Below are 23,958 nucleotides of genomic sequence, written 5' to 3'. Positions count from 1 at the left end.
GGGGTGTCTGGGGGAGGGGAGCTACCCACCGGAAGTGTTGATGATTGTAAAGTAAGTAATGCAGAGACACCTGAATGAGGCTCTCTGGGAGATCCCTTCTAGCAGTATGGGGTATGATGTCATTCCATGAATGGAATAACTAGAATGAGTGAATACACGTTCTCTAGGGACTTGCATGCCTATCTTTAATCATCCCCATTTATTTATTTTTGACAAGCCAGGATAATAATTTAATCAGCGGGAAACAAACTACAGGTCTTCAAGTCTGTCCTCGGTGCAATCACTTGCCAAGTTGCCATACGTTCCCCCTCCCACTGTCAGAAGCCCTTGTTCTAACGCTTGAAACCTCCAGTTGTCAGGGAATCACTCACGTCTTTTGACAATCTGCTCCCGTGGTTAATTACCCTGACTAATGACGACCACCAGGCTGGCGAACTTTGCCGCTCTTTCCCGCCTCCTTGAACTCGGGCGCAACATAATTTCATCCCCACCAATCCCAGCCTCTAGTGATGGCTAATTTACACATCTTGTTAAATCCAGACTGTGCCTCCTTCCCTGCTACGGAAGATTAATGAGATTCTGGTCTGTTTCTTTTCTGTGGTCGTTTGAATCCGTCTTTGGTAGATCTCTGGCCCCCCTGGCCATATAGCCACAGTATCTGAACTGTTAAGAACCTCATTTTATTCTGCTGCTGCTGCTGAATGTGGCACTTTGCAAGACGTACATTTTAATTTTTTTTTTTTTTTTGCAGTTCAAGGGCACAAATGTGGTTGAGGTGACAGCTGAGTGACATGAAATCCTCCGTCTCAGATGCAAAGCAGTGATTTTACTGGTGGCAGTCCCCATTCTGGAGACGCCCCAGAGCAGGGCTTAAGAAGCCTGATTTCTTTTTTAGCTGTGGTCTGATGTCCCCACCCCCATAAGATTTCTGCGCTGCTTCATCTGAGGCCCCTTTCTCATCTCTTACATTTTAATTTGCTTCATGGTCTTACCATTCCCCCAAAGCCTTTGTTCTCCAAAATGCCTTCTGCATGGATTTGATTCTGTTAGTTAAATCCACCTGCATCTCTCTGTCTTCCATCTTTTTTCTTTCCTTTCTTTTTTTAAAGCACTTCCTGACACTTGGTTCCCCACCCCCTCCCAGATCCATTTAGAAAAATCATTTGGAGAGAGAACGTAAAGCAAATTTCATGTTTCAATTTGCAGAATCTCCTGTCCTTCCCTATGCAGTTATAAGCACATCCCCCCCTCCTGTCTTTGTTCTCCAGACTGTTAGGATGTCCATTAACAGTAATAGGAGCTTGTTAACCAGGTAAAAAAAAGGACCATTCCTTCATCTTGTTCTTGCTCCTCCAGAATGAGACCATTAAAATGGAAGGAAAGGGGGAGGGAGTGCGACAAAAATTTGAGAAAATTTAATTTTGGTTTATTAGTGAAACTTTGTGCTGCTTGCAAGGGAATGAAAGCCAGATTGACATCTCAGGGTATTAAAACAGGATTGGCAGAGTGGGGAGCTGTCTGCTGCCTGACCAATTATCCTCCTCTCTTTGCTAGTGGTAGAGCCTCAAGAGGGGGCTTTCTCTTGTTTCCTCTTCACATCATTGGCCTAGCTGATCAGAAATATGGGGGCCAACTAGCAGTAGTTGGTTTCCCCCGCTCCCGGTTGGGATAGACATGGACATGGAGACATGAAGAGACAGCATCAAGTATTGTCTGTAAAGTCTGCCCACTGGAGTTACAGCGGTATCCTTCATTTAACAGCAGTAGGAGAATCTCTCTGCTATGCTTTTGTTTTGGATCATGACCCTCAGTTCTTGCTTGGGGGCATTTCTTGCTGAAGACTGTCAACATAAGTGAAGCCAGTTGGCCCAATTCAATACGATAATCCTTGTGCAACCGTGAAAGTGATATGCTATACCAAAAGAGTTTCAAGTATACTCCTTGGTCAGAAATTAGTGTCCATTGTTTAGCTGTGTGTGGCTGTGTGGGTGGAATGTAAAGATGTTCAGACCTAGGATTGCTACCTTGTTCAGAAAGGTGAAAAATCTCAGAATTTTGTCTCATTCATCTGCCTTTCCCCTTGGGAAAAGAACTGGAAGATGGCAATATTACTCAGGGGTAAAGTCCAACAAGAAGACAAGCAAACAACTGCAGACTCATTCTAAATGCATGGATTGCATGGTGGTGATGGGGAGAGGACAGGAAGGAAGCGAAGAGACACTGCCGGTTAATACGCACACACAGAAGAGCGGTTGGAATTATACAGAGCTGAGTAATTGCTTGCAAATGTGAATTAGATCATCTTTTTAAAAAACAGGCTTACTTGCTAAGTAAAGGTAATGATTATGGAAATCATGTTTTTGAGGGTGTGTTGTTTTTTTTTAAATCACATTTGGAAATTTCTCTGTTTCCCATGCTGTTACTCATCTCTTGTTACCAGAGAATAATAAAGTGGACTGGGAGGAATATGGTGCCACTTAGAACATGACAAGTTAACTGGGACAACATTGTACATTTTTTCTGTTTTGCAGATTACTTGATGGCTGTGTGCTTGGGTTTTGCATTCACACATGCTCACACGCACAAACACTTTGCTTGTACATTACTTTGCTTTGTGCCTTAATGCTCCCTCTAAGGTTATTCTTTCCTAGTGATGATGAAATCATTACCCCTTGACTAGGTGCCGCTGGGCTCAAACTTTGTTCTGTATTGTTGTCTGTTTTAGGTGGGGCTTTATTTTTCTGCAATTGCTGATTTATTTGTTCAAGTTTTTACTAGTATACTTTTCTTGTGTATGTTTGAAAGTATGGTTTCTATCCTCACAACAATTCTGTACAATATGCCAGGTTGAAAGGGAGAATAACCATCAGAGGATCCCGCAGGGGTTGCCAAACTGCAGCCCTCCAGATGTCCATGGACTACAATTCCCATGAGCCCCTGCCAGCGAATTGTGGTCCATGGACATCTGGAGGGCCACAGTTTGACTACCCCTGCCTTAATGTGTGGATAAATCAGGACACTCGCTCCCAGTGAGAGAGAGCTTTTGGCCCATGGGCTGAACAGGGTGTGGTGTGTGTGTGTGTGGGAGATTGGAACTCTTATTGACTGCCATCTGGTTAATGCATTAAAGGGTATTTTTAGGGGGTTTATTGTGTTTTATTGAATTGTTGTGAACTACCACCAGACTTTTAGAGAGCAGCAGTATAGAAATGTGAAAATAATAAGTGTGTGAAAAATAACCTGAGGAAAGTTAACTCTATCCCCAAATTCCCCAACCTGGGGTTGGCACATGTGACAGTCTAGGGGGACCCCCATGGCCTCCCTCAGAGCTATGCTGCCCAGTAAAAGCAGTGGCTTTAGATCAGACATTGACACTGGATGGACCTTTAGGTACCTCTTCTTGCAGCTGTAGGGTTTCTGGATTTCCCCCCAAGTGTCCCATCTGAAAAGGATCTTAGTTTCCCTCTCTGATTAGCAACCTTGGGAAGCTAATGCCTGTTACGAAGGGTCCTTCAGAGCCCCATACACAGAGGTGAATTTAGGCTCATGCTAAGTAAGCTACAGTTTAGGACCTCAGATATCATTATGAATAGTAGTAGTAGTAATGCTATGCAACCTCTTGATGCAGTTTAGGACCACAACATGTCTTAATCTGACTCAAGGGGGTGGCAGGTTACAGTGGATGGGGATGTAAGTGTCCTGCATAGTGTAGAGGGTTGGACTTGATGACCCAGGAGGTTCCTTCCAACTCTATGATTCTATGATTCTATGACTCTGCCAATATAGGTACACACCAAAACCAAAGTAGCTTAAAAAATAGTGTGCCATTTACCTATTAGCCCCACCCCAGAACCAATGGGATGAAAATAATGCAAAAGAAATTCCATCTAAATATCCAGAAGAAGTTCCTGACAGAGCAGCTTCTCAGTGGAACCGGGTTCCTCAGGAAGTGGTGGGTTCTCCATCTTTGGACATATTTAAACAGAGGCTGGATAGCCATCTGAGAGGCTGATTCTGTGAAGTCTAAAGGGGGTGGCAGGTTACAGTGGATGAGCAATAGGGTTGTGAGTGTCCTGCATAGTGCAGGGAGGTGGATTAGATGACTCAGGAGGTCCCTTCCAACTCTATGATTCTATGATTCACTTAATATTGGCACCAGGTTTTAAATGAAAAATCTACCTAAAGCTGACAGCTACATAGTCTGTAAGTGCTACTGGTAATTCCATCAGAGACATAGAAGGGTGAGTCCAATGCAAAATCTAAATTAAACACACACACACAATGTGCAGCATCAGTCCTTCTGAGCAGCAGTTCATAAATTACTCTATCTAGGTTGGGAGGCATTCTGGCCAAGTGTTTTGATGTAACAACACTAGATTTGTGACTTGAAACACTGGTGTTAGCCAAGGGTGTAGCTAGCAATTTGAAATTGGTGTGCTCAGCAGTGGCGCATTTTCTCCCCATACCCATAATCCTCCAAGGGAGATGTGGCATTACATACACTATGATCACTTACACAGCAGGTGCAGTTATATACGGATATATCCGAGGCACTGATAGGGGGGAAAGGAGCATTATGTATCATAAGGAAAATATCGTTGCCTCTCTGGAAAGTGAGGCCCTGTATGGAATAGGCCGCCTGATGGTTTACAAGTCTTGCATTTGAAAGCGAGGAACAGGTATTTAGCAGGAACTTCTCACTTCAATCTGCTTTGCATTCCCATGATTCCTGGTCAAGTGTCAGTGCTAGGTGTATTGATGCTGTCATTCTGCAATGGGTTCTTTTAGGGTATGGTTGGGCAATATGAGTTGATAATAGGAGCCAGGGAAAAGTAGTGGCTAGAATGTCTTATTAAGACTTGGGATACATAGGTTGTAATCTTCTTGGCCACAAAGCCCATGAGTTTCTGGATCAGTTTCTGGATCAAGTTCAAGGATTTGGTTTTGACCTTCAAGGCCTTATGCAGCTTGGGTCGTACCTATCTGTGGGACTGTGTCTGCCTATGCATTTTGCTCTGCGGGTATGAATCTACTGGTTGTTCCGGGCCCCCAGGAAATCCACCTGGCCTCAAACTAGGACCAGGGCCTTTTGGTCTTGGCCCCAACCTGGTGGAATGAGCTCCCGGGAGAGATAATGGCCCTATCGGAGCTGTCTAAGTTCCGCAGGGCCTGCGATATGGAGCTCTTCCACCAGACATTAGTTTGAGGCTGGGGGGAGGGGGGGGTTGACTGGAGTTCAGTTAGGGGTCCCACCCTGGCTGAGCATCCCTGTAATATCTGGGGTCCCACCCTATGGTTGGTTGCAATGGAAGATCCCACCACACGAGAACTGTGGTAGGCAATTGTGGCTGGAGCGGTGGAGCAATGGGGTTCTTTTGTGCTGTTTCCACCATCTTGCTGTTGCTGCTGTTTTAATATTAGGTTGTTTAACTGCGGCTAGGGACGTTTTATTGCTGATATTCATTTTTGTTTTTATTGTTTTATTGTGAGCCGCCTCGGGCTGGCAGTTGCCAGGAGAGGCGGGGTCAGCCTCCTGGACCTCACATACTTATTTTAAGGACAAAATGGAGGGGGCAGATGTATGTCACTTGCTTTCAGCTCATCGGAGAAAGGAAAGGATTAAAATGTAAGGGTAGATAGTGGCATGGGTAGCAGGAATTTGTGATGTGCCTGGATTGTTCCGTGGCAAGCATCTCTGTACTCCAACTGTTTGTATTTTACTATGCTGTACCTTTGCTCAGTTGCCATTCTTCTTAGGATGCCACTCCTGGGCTACAGCATTCACCAGACTCCTTTGCTCCCATGGGAACAAATGAAGAGGAGCAAAAGAAACAAGAGATGAATTCTTAAAGCCTTGTTACACCATTTCTGGGTGCAAACCTGAATGACATGACATTCCATGTCATCATTTCTGTCTTGCAACTGGAAATGACATCACATGTCTCTAGGCATTTACAGACCTCTATGGCAAAACTTACAAAAATGAGCAAATTCTTGAGAGCATCATGATGTCATTTTGAGTAGGAAACAAAAGTGACATCACAGCATTATGCCCCAAATGTTTGGAAAGTTGTGTGATAGACCCGTCATTGCCCATGTTGTAATCTTGCTAAATCTCTTTTGCCAGTGAATCAAGAGACCTTTGGATATGCATGTCACAGAACAGGATGCTTCGGCTCTCGGAAGGATTGGCTGTGTACAGGCCAAGGAGAAAGGACCAGAACTAAGGGCAAGGAATTCAGAGGCAGGAGTGAGAAACACAGCCACATGATATGCAAAGCATGAGGACTGAGGAATTGGCTAGTCATGAAGAGATCCAGTGAATGCTTCATCATGCATCGGAGGGCAATTTCACATGTTGTGCTGAGCAACCTCTTGGTGTACCTGAAAAATGTTATCTGTGAAGTGACCCTGAGACTAAAACTACATTTATAGCATAAGTGCTTGTGGGTAGTGTTGAGGGCTAGATATCGACAGGAAACTGAACCTTTCATGGAGCCAGCCAAAGCATACACTTAATACCAAGGTTTGGTTCAACGAAGAGGCTCCTGATTGCTTTGAAAAGCTCCATCCCTTTCACTTCCATCTTTTGGTGACAGCCCTGGTGGATTGCTCCATGATGCTTATTGGAATTGGCCAATCTAACTAAAATGATGGTTGGAGCAGACCACACTCACTCAAGTCCTTAGGTAAGTCAAGGAGTTCTTGAAGAGGATACTGTTACCCAAAATGCAATTCTTGAGATGTGTTGAGTGGGGATTGGCTAGCGAGAGGTGGGTAACTTAACCTAGGATCGAAATCGCCTATGTTTTACAAGGTTATTGTCGCCTTAAGAATCTGAGGCAGGCAACAGATATCAAATAAAAGAATAAATAGACTTCATTATAACAGCAAATAAAGTTGACCTCAGACCAACAGAGAACAGGGAAACTAACAAGGTAACAGAGGGTGTAATAAGGAGTGGAAATTAATAGAGTCTGGAGAGAGTGGGTCAGTGGAAGAAATATCTACCAGTCTGAGCAAGGCGGAAAAGAGAGACAACAACCAGCAAGGTAATGGGCAGTCTGGATGGATCTGAGGTTCCAGAGAAGAAATTTGGCTCGCCAGGGATCGGATTTTTATACCCATTTGGGGGTTGGTAGGTGTGGTAAACTGCACATACATAAAATGAGCCTGGGATTGAGACCATGGGAAGATGGGTTTAGGTGATGGACATTTCTGGCTTAGAAGAAAAGAAATAATTGGGGCACAATGAGAATCTTCCAGGGGCATCCAGAGATATCTAGATGGGGGAAAATTACTTCCTGGCAGAGTGGCTAGGATGAGTCGGAGGTAAAAGACAAAGGAGGTCCTTGAGCAGACAGATACTGTTTACCATGGATCAGCAGCACAATGGAAGGTGGAGGGGGGGGGGAGGCTAGAAGAGCCAAGTTCTGGCAAAGTGGTCTGCCAGCAAGGATGTCTCTGTCTCACGTGTGTGTGTGCAGAAGGGAGTGCCACACAGCCGCTGTCCCAAGCAGGGGAACTGAACTCTGCAGTCTGGATAGGAATTTTCAGTGTGGGGTACTTCAGGTTCGCCTGTGGCAGGGATGCCAGCCTCTAGCTGGCACTTGGAGATCCCACTTCTGAGATTTCTTGAAGCCTGAAGTATGTTTCAGGGGTTTCTCAGTGGTAAAAAGGTTGCTTCGTGAAATCACTATCATTAAACATTATAAAGTTGAAGTTGCATGCAGTCAACTCACTCCCTACCTGATTGGTCCTGGGAGTGTGCTACCAATAGGGAGATACCACTCTGCCAATTAAGGCCAAGCAGTGAATATTGCACTCTACCAATTAGGGCCAATCAGTTCAAATTGTATGCAGACAACTCTATCCCTACCTGATTGGCCCTCCCTGGGAGTGGGCAGCCAATAGGGAGAGAACACTACCAATGAGGGCTAATCAGTTCAGGTTTCACTCTCAATGAGTGCCAATCAGTTCAAATTGCACTCTGTCAACGAAGGCCAATCAGTTCAAATTGTTTGCAGATAACCCTACCTGATTGGCACTCCCTAGGAGTATGTTGCCAATATGGATACCACTCTGCCAATGAGGGCCAATCAGTTCAAATTGCACTTTGTCAATTAAGGCCAAACAGTTCAAATCTGCCAATGAGGGACAATTAGTTTAAATTGCATGCAGACAATGCACTCCCTATCTGACTGTCCCTTCTTGGGGGTGAGGTGCTGCCAATAGGGAGAGAGCAGGGCATGCTCTGAGGCTGGTTCCTCTTTCACTTAGCAAGTTTCTGAAACTGGCAGGTAGTAGGAGGTGGAGAGCCTATCCCATGTTAAGCCCTTCCTGGCTGAGGGCTGCCTTCTGATTGGGCTAAACTACAAGGGTGGGCCATTTCTGGATGACGGCCATCACTTACTCATGAGTAAATATTCCCATGTCAGAGGCATTTCCTCTGCATCCTGGATCCAGAGGACAGGCAGGGGCCATTTCTGGGCCTTCTGCAGCCCCCCACCTCTAGAGGCTGCCCCCAGCTCACCCCCCCCATGTCCTCCAAATTGAAAGAGGCCAGCTGACTCCTTATTAAGCCTTTCCTGGCAGAAGGCTGCATCCTGATTGGGTATCACTACCCGGGTGGGACACTCCTGGATAAGGTCCAATCACGTAGTGGGTGAGCAGTCAGTTTGGATTTTATAAAGTTTATTGATGATGATGATGATGATGATTGTAAGTGTCTTTGGGGGCATAGGGCAGAGGATTACATTAAGGATAAAAAGTACAAATAATGTAACAGTTACAGTGTTGGGCTTGGATGTGAAACATCCCAGGTTCAGATCTGTAGAGTGGGAGCAAATGTACTAATTATTTCCCTTTGTAAACGTTGTTATTAAAGATTCCCCAGGTATAGTGATACTCTTAAAAATATTTGGGGTCAATATTTTATATTGCTACCCCATTTCAGTGGCTTGGGGTGCAATGGCATTTGTTCCTTCTCAGTGTGTGATAACTGATCTTTTATATCTCCTGTTTGACACCTCTAGAAACAAGTACCCCAATCTTACTGAGGTCAAGTTTCTTGGTCCATTGGGTACATTTGAAATGCGAATGGCACAAATTAAAATTGTGTCAATTTTTGAAGTTTTTGTAAACTCTTTGTTTCAGCTCAAAAACCTCCCCTCAGGCCTTCACTCAGGTATGGATGCCTCTGAGGAGGACAATTACTGCTGTTTGTTAGGATTATACAGTGCCACTTGAGCTCTTCAAAACACGGGTGCAATATAACAAGAAGCGGCCCCAAGAAAACACCCCACCTCCCTTTTTTTTGGTGCATTCTTTGTCTCCTCCAGCATGGAAACAGAGCAGCAAGGATTGTTGAGAATGGCATCTCTCCAGTCCTGACTTTCCAAAATGATACCATTGTAGAAGTCTAGCGTGTGAATGATTCGTTTGTACTGGCATCATTTGTATGACTCCAAGACAGTGAGGAATGAGTAATATCGTTTACCTGGGCAACCACATTCCATCTTTTGCTTGCTTCCATAAAACTTACACTCGGAAAAGATGGAACTTTGTCAGTTCCTTGACAGATCTGTCATTGCTTTTTCAAGATCTAAATATTAGTTTAGGTATGGCATATAAATTAAACTTGTCTGGATGTCTGAGATTTTCTACCACTTTATAGTGGCAAGTATGTTTTTTTTTAAATGGTTAATCTTAAAAGGACTTTGGCTTGAGCCATCTGATGGTAAATAGTAGTAGTAAATTATGAGCTTGTATTACAAGGGGCTTTACGCACCGGGATCTTAGTTGCAAATTGGTCACTGAATGAAAAATCGCCGTTTAAAATAGTGGAATTCGTCGTTATGCATACCTGCCTTTGTAGTGGAATCCACTTGCGTTTTGTAGCGTTTCCCACAGCTTCCAGTCTCGGCAGAAATCGCTAGAAAGGAAGCGCTATTGCCAAGCTCGTCCCGCCCCTGGCCGTCAAGCAGCCAATGGGCAGCCGTTAGCATGCTCCCAAACAGCCCCTTTCCCTTTAAGAAAGGGTTTTTTTTAAAAAAAACAGACCCATTGTAACGAATCTGTGTAGATTCGTTGCAACGGAGAGACCCATCCAGCTGCCTAATGTGTTTGAGCTGTTTGATCGTATGATCGTTGCCACGCTGCCTCGAGGGAAAAAAAAAAAAATCCCCCCCCCCTCTCATGGGCCCAATTTTCGGCTGAATGAATGTGTAAAAATTAATGGGAAAATACATCAGCAAACGGGCTTTTCTGTGGTTTGTGCTTAGTGACTAAAGGGGAAGGACTGAAGCCAGGGAAGCCTCTAAACAGAAAGAGGCTCGCTGGTGCGTTTATCCCCGCTCGCTCGGAGAAAAAAAAAATGGCGATCGCTTCGCCGGAAGTTTGGAGGACAGGCTCAGGAGGAGGGACTTTGAAGAAACCGCAACAATGTTAATGCACAGGTCTTTTTCGCTAGTGTTGCAGATTGGTTGCAAGAGTGTAGCGCTTTCCGGAGGGTGAATCCACTTTTTGGGATTCCCCTGAAAGCGCTACAAGGAAGCGCTTTTTGCAGATTGGTTTCAGGTGTGTGGCAGATTGTCTACGACGTCGTGCGTTATGGCAAATCAATAGCGTTTCCAATTGGCAACCATTGTGCAATTTTGAAGGCGTGCAAAAAGCCCCCAAGAATTAGTCCCTAAGTGAATGAAATGGGAAGCCTGGCTCATTTTCTCCCTTTTCCAGCAAGCTGGACCCTTCAATATAATTGGTCACTTTTGATATCCTGCTCATACTTCCATTCATATCACAGAACACTAACTTTTACAACAAATACCTCAAACAAAGTAAAAATGTCATATGGCAGAAAAGGAACAAATGCTGAATATTTCCTCCTAAGACATCTGCTTTGGGGGGGGGGGGAATATAGTCTTATATATTAATATACCAAGGGCTGATTGATGTAGGACCCCAAGAATGTCCCATATTTTGACCCCCTACTGTTTACCATTGAAACTATGTGTCTAATATCAAGCTATACATAATGCTGATTAGAACGCCTGTGATTAGAACTCTGGAGGGTAATTTCCATTTCCTTGACTGAAAATCTACATACAGGCACACCATTAGCTTTGCTATATATTTTCCAACATAAGTAATGTGCATGTTTTAAGCTCTGGTAGTAAAATAGATCCCTTCCCATTGTGCCTATATATTTTCCCCTGTTGCGGAAATAGAGTTTTGATTGGGGAAAGAACTCTTTTTGAAACCAAAGGTCACGCCTGGACTTTGGCATCCTGTGAGATGGTCTTGCCATCTCTCGAGGTGATCAAAGAGACATGCAGCCAGCATGGTATAGTAGCTAAGAGTGGTGGCTTCTAATCTGATGGGCCAGGTTTGATTCCCCACTCCTCCACATGCAGCCAGCTGGGTGACCTTGGGCTAGTCTCACTCCTGATAGTGCTGTTCTGAGTGAGCAGCCTCATCCACCTCTCAGCCTCATCCACCTCGCAGGGTGCCTGTTGTGGGGAGAGGAAGGGAAGGCGATTGTAAGCCACTTTAAGCCTCCTTCAGGCAGTGAAAAGCGGAATAGAAAAAACACCTCTTCTTTTTCCTTTACTGCCACCCATTGTCTTAGCTGGTAGTAAGTTGCCTGTTACACAAGAAAACATATATCATATTATATAGAATATAATAATAATGCAAAGTATAATATATTAAAAACCAGGGCAGGGTTGATGCAGAGCCCACAAGGCTGACGCATGTTCTGAGCCACCACCTCGCTTACCTTTTAAAGCCATGCTCACAGTGTTGAACTCCATGTGATTCAGGAGTTAAACAGTTAAAGCCGGCAAGTGTAAAAGAAGAAGAGTTAGTTCTTATATGTCGTTTTTCTCTACTAGAAAGAGTTTCACAGTGGCTTACAACCACCCTCCCTTTCCTCTCCCCACAACAGACACCCTGTGAAGGAGGCGAGGCTGAGAGAGCCCTGATATTACTGCTTGGTCAAAACAGCTTAATCAGTGCTGTGGCCAGCCCAAGGTCCTCCAGCTGGCTGCCTGTGGAGATGGAGCAGGGAATCAAACCCAGCTCACCAGATTAGAAGTCGGCGCTCCTAACCACTATACCAAGCTGGCTCTATGACGTTCTTGCTCGGTAGTTTGGGAGGAACATTGCTAGGCCCGAGCTACCAAGTGGTTATAGGGAGGTAATTGGCTAGGGTAAGGTTATGCATCGTTAAACATATTTTTGGCCGCAGGAAATGGAATTACAAGTAAGCGAGGCTTATAACGTTGTTTGTGGTAACACCTTATCTAATTATTTTGTAATGAGGCCTGGGTGAACACTTGCATCAATATTTATGTCCCACCGTAGTGATTTCATGTCATATCGAGGTTAGGAAATTGAGCCTCTCGCCAAATGAGCTTTTGTTATCTTTTAATATAAACTTTCTCAACATAGGTCATTAAGTATTTATTGGCTATTTATTGACGTTAACAGTTGGACAAAATTGTCAGCTAATTAATGTCCAGTAGATTTGTTTTCCCAGGTCCCTGCAGCTGCCTTTTGAAATCTTTTCAAGCTTCGTCCCTTGGCATTTGTCCAAGACGGTTCCTGAGAAACTAACGCTGGGGCGGGTATTTGGAGCATATGGCCATGATGTGTTTGTTCATTAAACCAAGAGAACCAATGAAAGGGAGAGAAAACTAAAAGTACGGATTTCTCTCCCTTTAAATGAAATTGTCAACCCAGATAGTTATTGCTTTTTTTGCTGAGATGTGGCTCGCAAAGCAGAGCTCTGTTATGATGACAAATTAATTCACATCCGGCTTTGATCACTGCTTGAAAAGTTTTCAGACTACCCGTTTCCAGCGAACGCCTTTTAAAGGGGGGGGGGGGATTCAGTTTTGAGTCTTGGATTCTGAACTACAAAAGCCCGAAGTGTCTCAGCGTCACTGGTGTTCAACCCTTACAAAAATAAAAACCCAGGGAATTTAGTCAGGAACGTCACTCTTGCGTTAAGATTAACAAACAAACAGAAACCCAGGAATAGGATATGAGATGCACTATTAATGTTCTGCATGTGGCTTACTGTACACAGAGCCTTGTTTAGAAGCCCGGGCTTTTGCGCATGAAAGCAGGCTTGCGTCGGAATGCATCTGTCTTTCCATCCTGCCGCCATGTAATGTGTCAAAAGCAAATTAAAAAAGGGAGAGGCTGGCTATGAAAATAGAAAGGTATGTAAACAAGATGCTGGCCTAAGAGGGGAAAAGTGCATTTAGAAAAATAGGCACATGTGCATCTTACTACGCATTTTCAGAGCAGTAAGCCTTTGATCTTGACTTCATATTTTTTGCCTACCTTATGCACCATTCTTTCCCCTCTGATGTATTTATTTGGCAGATGCAATTCCAAAATACCCTTGGGGTGGAATGTCACTTGTCATGTGCAGTTGCCTTTTGCAGTTGCACAATAGTGTCCAGCAAATAGTGTCCAGCAAATGCCTTCCATTTAAATCCTTTGTGCATGCATTTTAGCATTAGTTTATTGAATGAAAGGGAACAGAAAGGAATGCAGGCAAAGGGGGAAAACCTGATGTTGTAAATGACCAGACTTTTTTGAAACTGGCAAGCAGCTGTGAAGCCCCACTTTCCATATTGCCAAGCTCTAGGGGATTATCTGCCGCATTATCAGATGACCCCTATGAAAAATGGAAGAGTCACACAATCTCATAATATGGGAGAGCATGTTCAGTGTACAGAATGCATGGTAGGATCCATTGACACTGGCATTGTAAACTGTCATAATTGACGACATGTGTGTATGTGTGCATGTCTCTGCAAAGTCAGCTGCAATTTCACCAATTTATATGAGGGAAAATCCTCTGGCTGAAGCTCCCTCGAGCTTTTAACTTTTTTAGACTTTTGCCATAAAATTCGGGAGGGGGGGGATTGGGGTATTTTCACATGCGCTACTACAGTTGCATAGTAATGCTAATTTCCTATCCTTCCTTGCAAATTTGCATGGTTTTCTCTTTGTGATTCTCTAATTTTATCCTGAACACTGGTCATGATCTTGGCAGCTTTTTAGAGCCTGAGATTGCATTGGGTCCTCCGAACGGATCAATCCCATACAATTTTTAAGTCCAGCAGTTTATGGAAGGTCCATGTGGCTCACCTGCCATTTTAAAGTGAGGCTACTAAAGACTGGAGCCTCTTGTGGTGCAGAGTGTTAAGGCAGCGATATGCTGTCTGAAGCTGTCTGCCCATGAAGCTGGGAGTTCGATCCCAGCAGCTGGCTCAAGGTCGACTCAGCCTTCCATCCTTCCGAGGTCAGTAAAATGAGTACCCAGCTTGCTGGGGGGTAAACGGTAATGACTGGGGAAGGCACTGGCAAACCACCCCGTATTGAGTCTGCCATGAAAACGCTAGAGGGCGTCACCCCAATGGTCAGACATGACCTGGTGCTTGCACAGAGGATACCTTTACCTTTACTAAAGACTGCCAAAATGGTTGCTCTCCAAAACTTTGTTAATTAAAGGGGAAAATGTTTTCAAACTTTAGTATTCCCATGCCAGTCTCTCTCTCTCATCTATCTATCCATCTATCCATCTATCCATCTATCCATCTATCCATCTATCCATCCATCCATCCATCCATCCATCCACCCATCCACCCATCCACCATGCCAATTTCATTCCACACTGATGACCCCTCATTTATTTTGCTTTTTTACAGAACTAAAATTCCCCCCTTTTTTCTCTTCTCTGATCCTCCTTTCAAGTCAATATCAGCAGGGAACCTTGTGCAGCTCCTTTTAAAAGTTTCCCTCCCTTGTAATTATTTTATTCAATGATCTGAGACTATCGATAGTCTTGTATTGCCAGACTCATACAGTTTGTCAAAAATAATTTAAAATGAGTGAAAAAATGGAGCTTGTACACTGATGAGGGGGAGAGGATGGTGGAAGGTGCAGAGTAGGTGCAGAGTAGGTTGATGTGACCTTCAAGGGGCAGCAAAAGAACAGCTGGGGGGAATTCGAGGCAATCTGTACAATCTGAATTATCTTTAGTTTGGAAGCAAAACAAAGGAAAAATTGGCACAAAAGCTCTCTTAGAAAACTCTGAGAAATAAGTGAACTGAGCACTGAAGGGAGGGAAATCAATGCAAAATGACAAAGAAAACCTGATGGACATGCACCGTGAAAGCAAGGGAAAATACCCATGCATAATAGGCCATAGTTTGGGTATGTATATCTACTATTTACACTTCACCATTCATGCCCCAGGCTCAAAATACATAATATCGCAAATTAACACACAGCACATAGAAGAGCTGGAATCGCAAAGATAACCATACCTAAAGCAGGCAATGATAGAACATCTGTTCTTTAATTAATCTTACGTAAAGGCTGGCGCTTGGCATTAAGATGCAGAGTGTTTATGACAACTGTTTTTATTCTCATAGTTAACATGCTCCTGGCCTCCCTGTTGGAGTTGTTTCTTCTTTGTATTGTACATATAAAGCTCTGATAAACAACAGCAACCAACCAGAAATAAAAATAGGGGAAAGAAAGGATTATTTGGTGTTTATCTTGCAAAAGAAGAGAATCCTGCCTAAGAACGAGATTCCCCTGACCTAGCAGCCAGATGTTCTGAAGACATGCGTCACTTGATGTTTGCAGCATCCCGTGATGACTTGCATGTGGAAATCGGTCTTTGCATTCAATACGACAGCAGCTAAAACTCTACACCATCTAATCCAGTGGTTCTCAACCTGGGGGTCAGGACTTCTTTGGGGGTTGAACAACCCTTTCACAGGGGTTGCAGCAGGGCAAGCAGCTTGGCCGGTGGGGTGCCATCCACACAACAGCCTTTCAGGGTAGATCGAGATTGAGCGTTCGTCTGGAGCAGCAGAAGAGAGCGAGATTGGCATGGTGGGACAAGAGGCAGAACTGAGAAACCCTGGAAAAAACCCAATTTATATACAATCATGAATGAACAATGGACCTTCATGCCATTAGTAAGTTTCGGTTTAATTTCTGTGAAAGAACACTTGCATAACTTTATGGTTGGGGGTCACAACATGAGGAACTCTATTAAAGGGTTGTGGCATTAGGAATGTTGAGAACCTTTCGTCACAAAGAAGGTCTTGTCTTAACTTTCAGGTATGGCATTCAACTTAAATGGACTCTGGGGAATGGTAGACAGGACAGGAAGGCCTGGAGGATCATTGTCCATGGGGTCGCAATGGGTCAGACACGACTTCGCACCTAACAACAACAAATGGCATTCAAAACTCTAGATACGGTATTTCAAATGTGGTTACACCATAGATTTGTATAAAGGCCTAACAGGATTGACTACTTTAATTTTAATCCCTTTCCTAATAATCCCTTGCCTTCCTTGACACGATGAATAGTTTTTGTGGAGGCCACCACCGTCCCAAGGTCTCTTTTCTGATTATTTACTTCCAGTTCGGAGCCGAACCCCATCAATGTCTATTGTTCTCAAGGGCATTGCTTTCCATTTACTCCCACTGAACCTCATTGGCAGCTACGTTACCCACTTCGGAGCGATCCTTTCAGAGTTCCTGCGTCATTGTCATAAAGTGGAATCCCGAATGATGCCGAGGGACCTGATCTGATTTTCAAGTTCTTGGCTTTTGGCAGCGAGAAGCTGTTGTTGTAAAAACATAACTCTACTTGGGTGGGTGTAGTGATCACAGAAGTGAAATGATGTATGCTTAAAAACAGAGAAGGCAATATATCACACAACCATTTTTGGGATCCAACCTTATGTCCCACTGTTCTGAATGCGTGTGCATATGCGTCAGTTAAATTGATGATGCAAGCCCCATATGTCATCCAAGTTGGGTCAGTTTAGAGCCAAGTATGGTCATAGCTATGCATTGCAAGTCAGGATCCTGTTTAATTTGCACATCTTCCTTACCATTTGCATGTTCCAAGCCTTGGCTAGGAGATGGGTTGTACTTATTTTCTGCAGCTTATTTCAAATGATTTACAGCGTAGGAGAAGCACCTTTTAAGCCTAAAGCAATTTCTAGCCTGGTTTCTAGTACTTGCAGTGAGATAGCTGGTGCGTTATGTTACCGAAAATACATGATTTGATTTCTACAAACGCACACACGCGCATGCACACAGACACACAGTGTGCTGCATGATACTTGAAACATTTTCTCTGATTGTATTTGTATTTTTGACTTTGACCAGGGTCACAAAATTTTTTATTTGGTGTCCCCATCCTAGCGGTGTTTATGGGATCCGTAACATGACTACAGAATATATACACTTGTTCGTTTAGTTTCATGTTGATTCTGCTTGAAAGCGAGCCACATGCACTAAAAATAGGATTGCCCTGTGCATGGGATTTTGTGCAGCTTTCTTTAAGCTGTGCTAAATATGGTATATTTTTAGCAAGAGTACCATCTGATATGCAGACCAGTTCTGCGTTTAGCAAGAAAATCGGTGCCTGAAAGGGCCGAGTGTATCGAGGAGACTTATCTTCACCCCTCCCTTCTCAGTTTGATTGAGCTTGGCTTAGGAGGAGGAGCTCTGTATTGAAGTAAGCACATTCTTGAAGAGAAGCTGAACTAGGACTGGCAACAATGATGATGTCAGACGTCTGCCCATGCTGGACCCCTTCCTTAAAACAAGACCCATGATGTATTAATACTTTCTTGTATCCCAATTTTCACTACCCAAAGGAGTCCCAAAGTGGTTTGCATACACCTTTCCCTTCTTCTCCCCACAACAGACACCCTAGGGGAGGCTGAGAGAGCTCTAAGAGAGCTGGTCTGTAAAAACAGCTCTAAGAGAACTATGACTTGCCCAAGATATGGGGAATCAAACCCAGTTCTCCAGATTAGAGGCTGCCATTCTTCACCACATCATTCTGGTGCAGACTTTGATGTGTCCCAAGGAAAAATAACTATGGAAACCTGTAGGCTTCCTAAACCATCTTTTCATTCTTTGAGCTGTTCCACTGCAAAATTGATTATTGATCAAGGTCTTCCTATCTTGATGCCATCTGTGCAGCCAGTCAGCCCTGCAGGGACATTCTGGGTGCTGCTCCTCAGTGCTCTTGTCACACCAGCCAGCCCCACACTCACAGGATCCTCACCTGAGCAGCTGGTTCCAGCAGCAGACCCAAAGCTTTGCAGTCATGGCTGGGCTGAGGGAAATCACACACACAAAAAAAGGATTTGCCACTGTTTATCTCACATCCCACCACTGAGCAACCAGAGGCAAGCCCATATAGATGGGAAAAGGTGTGATAGTCTTTGTAGCATTGCCCCACCCTTGTACTCACCCTCCCCTCTTCATTTCCTGCTCCAAGTATTTTTTTTTTTAATGGCGTGGTCCACGTTGCAGCACGACTGCAAAACTCCATTATCAAAGGTAAAATAAAATCTTATTTAAAGGGTCCATGTTCTTTTGGGGATCAGGCAGGCAAAACACAGACCCGTTTATGTTTTTGGAGCCGGGGAATGAAAGGGGAAAGAGAAGGGCGGATGATCGAGCAGCCTTCTCCCAATCATTCAGCCGTGTGTGCGCTTTGCTTTTAATTGAACCGTTTATACAAAATGACTCTTTGGGCTCCAGTTATCATGTTGAGCATCTGAGAAATCCACCCAGACATAAATAAAATCCAAAAGAACCCAAATCCCCAAAATGGGAGGGGGGGTGTTGTATCATTCTAGCGTTTCTCCATAGCAATGGGTCAGTGTTGATTTTTATTAAAAATGCATCTGTGTAGTGGCATTGCTACATAGCACATGGAAGTGCCTTTTTTTTTTAATTGATTTGGGCACTCAGGGGGGAAGAAAGTTTCAGTCTGTGAGAGAACTCCTGTGCTGTAATTGGTGGCTTGCTGTGATTGACAAGCCAAGGAGCAGGGGGAGAAGTTTGGCTTGTTTTCCCTTGCAGCCCTGTTGGGACGCAAAAAGCCGCAATAGGGCAGAGGGAAAGGGTGGGAGGGTCCTCCCGTGAGGAGGGCTGCAAATGCAAGGTTTACCATGCCGCATTTGCAAACAGAACGCCACTCGCATTTCATTCTTCCATGCGGAAATTGCCCTAGGTTTTTATTCCTCTGTGTATATTTAGATATCATTGTTCCTTTCCTGTAATGTTCAGCCCAACCTAAGGTTTGCAAAAAGAATAAAATAGATCCTTTAAAAAATCATGGCTCTAAGGTATCCAAAGGCAAGTGGGAGGATCTATACATACTCCTCATTTGAGAACTGTCAGCTGTCGCTCTTTGCTGGTTTATTCTTTTACTGTTATTGGCCATTGCTCAAATTTACAGACTGGCCAAAACAATCATGTTGCTTCTCCCAACGTGCATGAAGAGCATTCTTTATTGGCAAGGGACTTGCAGAACCAATGCATGGTTGATGTTTTTTTTAAGCCAGTAATTTAGTCACTCTGCATTGTTTGTGGCTCTGTAATTTATGTTCCTGGAGAGGCAGTCACCGGATGTATAGCTCCAGTGGAAGTCATCTGAAAGTTTGCCAAGGCAGGACCTTGTTCACTTTCAGAATCCTGGCACGTAGAACTATGAGGACAAGCAAAAGGCATTTGTCAGGGTCCAGTGGGAAGAAAGGCCCACAGAGCAAACAGGGAGAAAAGGCCTCCTTTTAGGCAAGGCTCTGACTTCTTAATGAAACCCTGTCTGTCTTTTATCTGAGACCAAATTCTGAAATAAATGTGCTCATGTGAGGCCTTGGATAATGATCAGGTTGGAAGAAGGATTTCTGTGCTTGGAAAATGAACTCGTTAGGAGTGCTTAGGCAAGGTAATATCCTCTTATTCTCCATTTTGGCCTGAACTTCCTTATGTAATAAAGTTTTGGATGTCTAGGAGCATCTGCCCACCATGCTCCTCCCAAGCAGCTTGCTTTTGAGTCAACGTGCCTGTTGTATATTCAAAGATGTTCAACAGGCATTTCTATATGGGATACTAACAAGAACTGTGAGCACGTACACCCACCAAATTGCCCTTCTTCCTCCTCCTCCTTACACCATAAGCCTTACTCTCTGAAGGCAGGAGTGGAGAGTGAAAATTCAAAGAGCCTGGCTCCCTAAACAAAGCAAGCTAGAATCAGCTGTAGTCTTTTGCATAAATTATTCCGCACAGAATTCCCCAGCACAACTTCATGCCAGGGTTGGTGAGAATGGTGGCTTTCCATGTCCTTTTGAATTGACGCACCAGGCTGAGGAAATCATAGTTTGGATCAAACAAGTTCTGATGATGCGCCAACAGTCTCTTCCCGTTAGAGCTGTTCTCACAGTGCAGTTTCTCTCAGCCTCACCTACCTCACAGGGTGTGTGTTGTGAGGAGAGGAAGGGAAGGCGAATGTAAGCTGCATTGAGACTCCTTGGTTTAGTGGAAAGCGGGGCATAAAAACCAACTCTTCTTCTTCTGACTGCATGGCGATTGCTGCAGAGGCAAATATTCTCATTTTAAATGACAAACTTGCCTCCCTCTACCTTATTTGTAGACCCAGCCAGCAGCCAGTAAGTAAGTCATTCCATGACTCTTTCTCGTGTAAACAGTTCTAACAAATAAGAATCAGAGATGGAAAAAGCATTGCCGGCTTATGTTCATGTAAAGTTTGGCGATAAAAAAAGATCCAGGTTGCAGGAGGTCCTGAAGGTAGGAAAGTGGCCAAAAACTTAGTTGGGCTTGCCCACCTATTGAGCTGTGCAGCTCATTTTTGTGGCCACGTTTCCATGTGAAGTCCCACCCTTGGGTGAGCTATAATGATGCTATCCCTGTTCTCTGTGGCTTTAGAAGGATTAAGATAAAGTCCACGAAGTGCACTTAAACTCTTGAAATGTGCAACAAAAGGGCTAAACTTTATTACTAGTCTGGGATTTGGCGGGAAATCATTTTCAAGGTCAGAAGAGTAGATGGTATACTTGGAGATGAGGGCCCCATGCTTAGCTGAACATGCTAAAAGCCCAATTAAAATTAACATTTTTTGCACACTTGGCTGTGTTGGATTGTGGCCTCCTTATGTTCCTGGTTCTGCTCTCAACCTGAATATCCAATCAACTGAGCTGAGGAATAAAAACAAAACACATCCTGTATTTCATAAATATGTTGAGGCACATGAATATGGAAGGGTTTTCTTTTTTTTCCGCTCCAGAAAATTGTGTTGCTTTAACCTTGATTGTCTAATAATGCCTGACCTTGACTTTATGTGGGCTGGAAGGATTTCAGGCTCGGTTTTATCAGGATTAGCTTTTTATCTGCGCAGAAGTATCCAAGCAAGTATCTCATCTCCTTTCACCTTAGACACCAAGCTTTCTCCTCTAATTTCTAAAACAAGGAGCAGATCAACTCAGTGATAATTGTGTTGGTTACCGTGGTACGATTTTCATCAAGGGGTCCCAGTGATATGAAGCCATAATCTCTTCCTGAGAGCAATGCCTTCAAGTAATCTAATCACAATTCTCCTTAAACAATCCCAAACCTTAATGAACTGTATTCCCAGGAACATTTTGCTTGCTTGACGTCCACCCTCCACTCCAGTGCCCACCACCATTTATGGAGGAGAAGCCTCGCGATGGAATGTTGACCTCACGAGAGCTTTGCACCATGAGCCTGCCCTCCCCTGTTTTGACTTGGTGAGATTGGTTTGGTCAAATGAATACCCAGGACATTACTCCGTGGTACTTTGCTGTGAAATTAGTTCTCTGAAGGGGGGATGGGGGGTGGGATATTGAATTTCTTTGAAAGCAAGTAGCATAATATCTCTGGAAATGAAAATCCTGTAGAAGTCACAAAGGAAAGAAGACTGAAGGGGATATGAAAGCTTTTATATCTCTAAATGTTCAGCAGGCTGTGCTTCTCTCCCTCTTCCTTTTGTGACAACAATCAGGACTGCTCCTTCTGATGTTGATACAGTGATGGCTGCTAGAAGCTCCCAGATGCTAATATTTCAGATTTGTGATATATTTCACATATATTTGTAACACCATGTCCTTATATTTTTCACATTTTCTATACATTGTGCCAAGATGCAGGCAATAGCTCAGGGTCAGGTGGGATTTCAACTCCATTGTCCAGGGCTCATTCAGCTCCTGTAGGATAATGCACTTTCAATGTGCTTTTGCAACTGGATTTTCCTGTGCAGAACAGGAAAATCTACTTTGAAAGTGCATTGAAAGTGCATTAACCATAGTGTGCAGAATCGGCCCAGGATAGGAGAGCCTCAACTCAATGTTCTCTTTCCCTCTCCAAGTTCAGCCTCATATCTAACGTGACACGGACTGAAGCTTCTATGGCAGTCTTTCTCAACTTTTTAGTCATTGATTCCTCAGGCTTTGAGGAACCCCAGTAGTGGTGCGATGTTGCAGAATACAGTTGGGAAGTATAGCTGTGGACACACCCGTCTGGGCTGCTTTCCTTCCCACCCCTCCAGGCACATCTTTGGCCATGTTAAGGAGGAGTGGGGTCAACATGATCTGATAAATGTTTAACACATTTTAAATTATGTACAAAATTAACCCCTCTACTCTCAATTAACAAAACTCTGATTGAGAAGGCTGGCTCTACGGCATACCTCCACCCCACTTCAAAAATAAAGAGAAATCAGCTTAGAAAGAGAAGGCAAAGGTTGCATCAGCCTGCATTATCAATAGTTTTCAGGTGTAACAACCAAGTTGTCATGAGGGAAAGTGGCACAATGTAGCCCAATCTCATCAGACATCAGAAATTTAAGCAGGGTCAATACATGGATGGGTGACCACCAAGGAAGACTCTGCAAAGGATTGCAATGGTACCAGCAAGCCACTTCTGCTTCTCACTTGCTGGGGCCTCCATAAGTTGACTTGATGGTAGTTACATCAGTAGTACCAAGACGTCCCTTAAATGGGGGTGTATGGAAATGCATCCATATGTTTACATCAGCTTTTCTCAATTTTTTACTGTTGAGAAACCCCTGAAGCATTCTTCAGGCTCTGAGAAACCTCAGAAGTGGTGTGACCATGCAGAATATGGTTGGGAAGCTTAGAGTGAAACATTTATTGGATGATATGACCATATATGGACTCTCGAGCTATGGGCGACATGGTTTTGCGCTGGGGTTGAGGTAACCTCTGATGAGATCTCTGATATTTCTGCTGCTTCTTGTTCAGTTTGCCCTGAGCCAATTGGGAAGGGCAGGCTATAAAAATAAATTTATTATTATTTTGAGATACTGGCTTCATATCAGTATGTCCCTGCACAGGTTCCTGAGCAGGTCAACCCAGCCATCCTTTCTGGTGGAGGAACACTGGCACCTGCATTGCTAAGATTCACGGAGGGAATGTGGCACTGGGGTATTGCGGATTACTTTAAATTCTTCCGTATGGTCCTGGGTTGCCATGCCTATGATGTTGCCAACTGACTGAAGGTGTTCTGAAAGCAATTAGCTGCAGTGCAACTTTGTACTTTAGTCCTTAAGAAAAACAAGCTTTTTTGCATCCCATCATCATGGCCAGTGTTAAGTTCTCCGAAAGGAGGCATCCAAAGAGGCATGGATATGGTGGGTGAGAGGAGGAGCTTTACCTCTGAGTTATGCCAATTAAGTGAGCATTCTGGGTAATCAAGTACAGGATATCAAAGCTTTTCCTGTATTTCTTTTTGTCTGTCCTGAAGCTATTCCCATCAACTCCATTGTGTGGGTCAGGGAGAAAACATTTTATCTACTTTTTCATGTTCCATGCATAACTTTATAAACCTGTATCACATATTAGCATGCAGCTTTTAGCCAAATCAGTAAGATCTTCCCATCGGTCTAAAATCTGAGGATTAATTGTCAACTTGATAGGGATGGCTTGAGACACTCCATCTGTGTTTGTATGGAAGTTTGATTCTACAGCCAAACAAACCACCAAAGGGCCCAGTTCAGCCTTTCTCAACTTTTTTACCATTGTGAAACCCTTGAAACATTCTTCAG

At 43.9% G+C, this 23,958-nt stretch overlaps 1 long non-coding RNA gene across 2 annotated transcripts in view; it reads left to right on the top strand.

Annotated features, from left to right (window-relative positions):
- Nucleotides 1–23,958, top strand: part of LOC143841857 (uncharacterized) — a 216,319-nt gene that overhangs the window by 172,952 nt on the left and 19,409 nt on the right. Inside the window, exon 4 of one of the 2 annotated variants that reach the window (XR_013232901.1) lies at nucleotides 6,128–6,679. The exons of the other annotated variant lie outside the window; for it this stretch is intronic. This is a non-coding gene — a long non-coding RNA (uncharacterized LOC143841857). Of the gene's footprint in view, nucleotides 1–6,127; nucleotides 6,680–23,958 lie in introns of those variants that run through there. 2 annotated transcript variants of the gene reach the window in all.

The sequence above is a fragment of the Paroedura picta genome, chromosome 7 (genome assembly GCF_049243985.1).
Source record: "Paroedura picta isolate Pp20150507F chromosome 7, Ppicta_v3.0, whole genome shotgun sequence".
NCBI lineage: Eukaryota > Metazoa > Chordata > Lepidosauria > Squamata > Gekkonidae > Paroedura > Paroedura picta.
This window is presented reverse-complemented; position numbering and strand designations above follow the sequence as displayed.